Below are 5,650 nucleotides of genomic sequence, written 5' to 3' on the forward strand. Positions count from 1 at the left end.
AGTCTCTGCTTTTTTGTGTTTTACCAAATTCATTCTTCCAATACAGAGCTTATGAGCAATCTTATCTCAGTGATCTTGTTAAGGATTCCTCTTACATTCAGATGTGCTATCTTTAGGCCTTTGTAGTCAATTTTAGCCTTAAGGTCTTTGCAGAGGCTGCCGCTACTGGTGTCAGTGCTTTCCTCTGCAAATTCCACGCTTGTAAGTCTTAGATTACTTATATCAGTGCAGATAGGACAAGACTAGAAGAAATGTTCGGTGTTCTGCATTTCTCTGTAGGCCGCACTTAATGTGACACCATTTTTAGCAAACGTCACAACTTTTGGCTAGGTGGTTTCGAAGTACTTTTTTCTTACAAACAGGGCAGCAGTTGGTGTCTTTGCCAGAACCTGGGCCAGGATTTGGTTGAACATCCCCGCTGGTAGCCATGGCAAGTCTAGCTATGTTGAAGCTTGAATTGAACTGAATTGAGCTGAATTGCCAAGTCTTTGTTCTGAAAGCCGGAAGGGGAATCGCTATCAACCTCTTCCTGTTTGGCCTGTGGTCATCTCGCTGCCATCCACGAACAAAATGTGCCGAACCATCAATCTGCTGCTGCGAATTCATCATTCCATATGACGGCCTCATCACACGATCCAAACAATTCATCTGGTGCTTCATGCTCGAAAATTCGTCCGGAAAATTCGGTAGACTGATGACCTTTGAAGGATTTAAACAGGCAAAAACTTCCAGCGCCTTTCGGGGGAAATCTACGTGTAAATCTAAAGCAGCTAAAGTTAAACCCGAGGACGAAAGGTAACCATAAACATTGGGCTAATGAACTTTAAAGTGCCCCTGTGATCAAAAAAACCACTTCCTTTTTTCCTTCAGATTTTGAAAGTGTGTTTGCTGAACACCTGACTGGCAAAATTTTGAGCTTTGATTTTTATCCAAAGGCCGTTTGCTTTGAGTGTAAGTTTTGGATTTCACGGTCCGCCATTACTCAAGTTCAAAAACTGACCGATTGGACCTCAGACGGTTGGATCCAGGGAAAAGTGACTTCAGAGGCTCACTAGCTTAAAATTTCAGCGTGTGAACGCAGCTTATTATATATGCAAAGCGCGAGTTTAAAAGTCTGAAAGCCCAAAACCCACGTCCTGCATATTAATTCTGCGGCGTACACACGTATTGCATTCTTAAACTAGTGAGCCTTTGACGTCATTTTCTCCTCGATCCAGCTCTCTCAAGAACATAATGTTAGTAATGGCGGACCATTAAATAGGAAAATTACAGTTAAAATAAAGAGGTGTCTTTTTGAAATCAAGGCTTAAAACGTGGGTCACTTAGTGTTTTGTTAACATAGTTTTGAAATCCAAAGAAAAATATGAATTGATTTTTGGTCACAGGGGCACTTTAATCACAGAAGCATGATGTTGAAGCCTTTTTGGGAAAAGCGACTTCCGCTAAAAATTCGTAGGGAGATTCTAGAAGGCGGGTTGAGCAAATGGAAAACATTCAACAAAGCCGCAATGATTGAAGATGACGAAAATTACATGTTGTACGACAATGGAAACGAAGCCCTGTTTATGCCAGGTCAAACACAAGATTTCTTTGTTCTGTCCAAGTATAGGGGGGATCTCGGGCGAAACTACCACAGAATTTTCCTTTTCTTGTGTACGGAAAAGAAATACGAGAGAAATTACGCGTACCATGTGTTCGGCAAAGATCCCCTGAAATTATTCCTGTTGTGAATATGGAGAGAAAGAAGAAGGCTCCTCGAAAGTATGGGAAAGTGATGATAGAAACAGGGAGTCAGGAAAGTATCTCTCAAGTCATCGCAACGAAAATGCCAGAAAATGCTGAAAGTCCAGAGAAAAAAAGGACAAAGGTCCTCGATGAAGAAACAGCAGCCAGTCACATGTCAGTAGAACCTGGTGTATCGCATGGTTCTACATCATCATTGCAGAAGTACCACTTGATAAACCAAGTACTTTCACTTAGCTCCACTTTATTCAGACATGCACCATATAAGACAAACATGCTGGGCCGTCGATCATGTCTCTTATGGCATCTCTAACCGTTTCTTCTTTACAGTGTGCTGATGCTCATTTCCTTCTCATGATATTCGGAGAGGAAGTTATTCGGAAATCATCGAAGAAAGGAGTACCTTATCAAATCTTCATCGCTTTCGTCTTCGGTCTCCCCTACGACTGCCATGTTACTCATTCCCGTTGAGTTTTGTGAAATATATTTTACAGAATTCCGGTTCCAGAGTCACCTAAGACGCCATCTTGTTTAACTGATAAACTCGATCTCAACAATGCAACCCAGGCCTGCACCGTAACTTGAATCAGATAAAAGTTTTGTCAAGACAAAACGCAAGTACTTTCGCGTCAATGTGATACATGAAGTACCTAGATGCATAATGTATTCGCCCACTGACAATGCAAACCGAAGGCGCAAAAACAGTTTCCCGCCAAATCGCGCCGTGGAATGACACCCGAACGGCATTCAATCGGCAATATTCGTGTGTTATTTTATTGGATACGAAGGTTGCTAATTTAAAGTCGCTTTATCATTATTTGCACTATTGCACCACAACACACTGAAGAAGTTGGATGGTAGACGCAACTTCTCACTTAGTGGGGATTAGAATCCTATTTTGGTTTCTTTTGCGGGCACAGGTTTGTTTTATACCTTCATATCATTTATTTACTTTGAATTTATACACGCACTTTCATTACCTTTGATTTAAATTTCTCAAAAGCGCTTCGAAATGACATACGTCAGTGCAGAAAATTTCATGCATGTTACCTTCCTTCGATCGGTTATTCTGTAAAAGTATCAAATGCCTCATCTGTGCTTCTTTTGAGCGTCGATTAAACACATGTGCTCAGCTGTGGCCGTCAAAACAAAAGTCATTTCCGCATAACTGTGGAATTGACCATACAAGCAATATCTTTCATTTCATTAAAATGTGGAAAGCGTCAAATCCAATTTGATTCGCAGTGTTTTCTAACAATATTACTTTAAGACGTAATCAACATACCATGTACAGGTCATTACAACTGCGGCTATAATAATCGATCGGGTGTAAAGTTTTACAACATGTATCTTCCATGACTTGCTGGGAAGTCTTGTCCTTCTGAAATATTATTGACCCGTTTGGAGATTATTCTGTTTTGTACGAGTTCTTAATTCATCTGCAACTTTCATTCTTGCGTGAGTCTTTTCTTAAAAAAAGAAAAGCAAAAAACACACAGAAACCAGCCACTCGTGATTGTTTCAATATTTGTGTTGTGAAAAGTATTCTGATCAAGTCCTTGTTAGAGTACGTGAATCAATCAATCAATCACACTTAATTTAAAGAGAGTAACACATAAATTATAGTAAAAGAACCAACAAACGTGTGGCCCTCTAGATTAAAAATATATTGCAAGTCAAGTGGAGTACATGTGTGTATTATGCCAAATTACAGTGTAAAACTAATCAAAACTATGCAAATTGCCAAAATTACCTGTAATTACAGAGTCTAAAATGATTACCTAAAAAAGGGGTAAAACTTTTATCTCTAATCTGACTTAATTACAGATGTTTCTATAAAGCATTCTTTAACATATTTATGGATGATGAGGTACGTAAACTAAGCAGAAGACGATTCCAACATTTTTGAGGTTGTTACAGAGACCGTGTGACCTCCCTCTTTCACTCTATTAAATCTTCTTGGCAAAATATTAAAATTGGCGCCCGGTGTATTTCTACTATGCTGACTGCTGTTTAGTTCCAAAAGTTCATTTATGTAATCTGGGCACAGTGTTTTTGCAGCTTGAAAATCTTATTTATATTATCATGGCTGCAACAACTTGTTCATGTATCGGCCATACCGAGTGAATGGCAAAAATGTTTGTTCAAAAATGAAAGCAACCCAACACCTGCATTAACCATATGTACTTCAAGTAGACCCCTCTCCTGTAAGACCTTATATCAAGAACTTCTCACCTGGCAAAAATTACCAAGTCCCACAGCCGAAAAAAGGCTCGAACATTATAACTTTCAGCGTGACTATTTGTCTAAGATTTACCTTCTACCTTTTAAGGCTACAAAAGAAACAAAACTAATTATGTTCCAGTACAAAATACCGTATTTGCTCGTGTATAAGTCGACCTTTTGTGGCCTCAAAAGAAGCTCCAAACATCGCCCTCGACTTATACATGGGTCAAAGATTTCGAGCCAAGTTTCAGCTAAATAATTCATTCAAAATTAACATCATAATGTGGTCTTTGGGCATAACAAACGCAGTGGACGAAAGACTTCAAAATGAATGACGAAAGACTTCAAAATGAACGTAATTAAGCAATTCCAGTTGAAATGAAAAAGGAATAGTTTTCCTCGCAATGATGAAGAAACTCACAATCACAAATAAGAAATAGACACTGGGAATTTTCGTTTTCCAAAGGCAGAAAGCTCTAAAAAACATTCTTGTTTCTTCAAATAAAACGCGATCCTTCAACGGCTTAGTAACCTGGCGCAATACCTTGTGTTTGCGTGCAAGCATGATCATCACTCGTGTTGCCTGTAAATGCTGGTTGGTAATGATTGTTTTTTATTCTTTATACAAACCTGGATGATTTAATGCTTTTGCAAACTTTGTATTGTTTGGTTGATGAGTTTTGTTTCGTTTGCCATGTGTGAACTTATAAGTCAAGCAGCAATTAAACCTTGCACATTTCGCATCGTTTTTGAAGTTATTTTCAAAGATTGACTCCTGCTTCTGTGATCTTGTGGTTATCCTCTAAAGCCCTTTATCCTTGAACAACGAAACAGGTTAGTTTGAGGTTTACATGTTCGATTTTCTGAGAACTTTTTCAAAGGACAAAATGCGAGAACAACAACCACTGAACCACAAAACTATTAAGCACTTGAGGCCCTTAATTTTTTGTGAACCCTCAGTTCCAGAAATCGAAGAATGCAAGACTAGTATCCCATGAACATTCAGCAAAGAAATTAAGAAATTGCTTTTTTTTCCATCAAAAATGGGGGGTCGACCTATACATGGGATCGACTTATACGCGGGTAAATACGGTAATTCGACTGCTACCGGGTTGGTACTGGCACACATTGGCTCTTTGCTGCTTCGGAGATGTCTTCTATAGCTATTTCTCCTAAACACTCGTCCATCCTCAGTCCTTATGTCATACGACCTCACATCAACTTGTTGTTCTATACGTGCCTTGTACCATCGACCCGATCTGTCAGTAGGTTTAACACGCACAACATCTCCACTACTAAGGGGTGGGAGTTCCTTGGCACTGATATTGTAGTACTTTGCTTGCACCTGTTTTCTCTTGAGAAATTTTCCGGGGACGTTTTCAACTATTTTGGGCTTGAGTAACTCATTTGTGGTTGGTATTAATGTTCAAGCGCGACGTCCAAACATCCTTTGTGCTGGAGAACTTGCAAGACCTTCCGAGGGAGTATTTCTCCATTCCAACAAGGCAAGGTATATGTCTGGTCTTGCTGCTTTAGACTTTTTCAGTAGATTCTTGGCTGTCTTGACTGAATTTTCTACTTTGCCGTTACTCTGCGGGTAGTGGGGAGAACTAGTGACATGTTCCATATCATAACTTTCTGCAAAATGCCGGAACTCAAAGGAGTTGAAAGGGGGACCATT

The 5,650-nt window shown here is 39.5% G+C and overlaps 1 protein-coding gene across 1 annotated transcript in view; it reads left to right on the forward strand.

The window, feature by feature from the left end:
• Positions 1 to 2,566: 2,566 nt before the first annotated feature.
• LOC138044632 (uncharacterized) overlaps positions 2,567 to 5,650 on the forward strand; it is a 38,747-nt gene continuing 35,663 nt past the window's right edge. Inside the window, exon 1 of the mRNA XM_068891096.1 lies at positions 2,567 to 2,663. The gene's annotated coding sequence lies outside the window, so the exon portion shown is untranslated. The remainder of the gene's footprint in view (positions 2,664 to 5,650) is intronic.

The sequence above is a fragment of the Montipora capricornis genome, chromosome 4, assembly GCF_036669925.1.
Source record: "Montipora capricornis isolate CH-2021 chromosome 4, ASM3666992v2, whole genome shotgun sequence".
Taxonomy (NCBI): Eukaryota; Metazoa; Cnidaria; class Anthozoa; order Scleractinia; family Acroporidae; genus Montipora; species Montipora capricornis.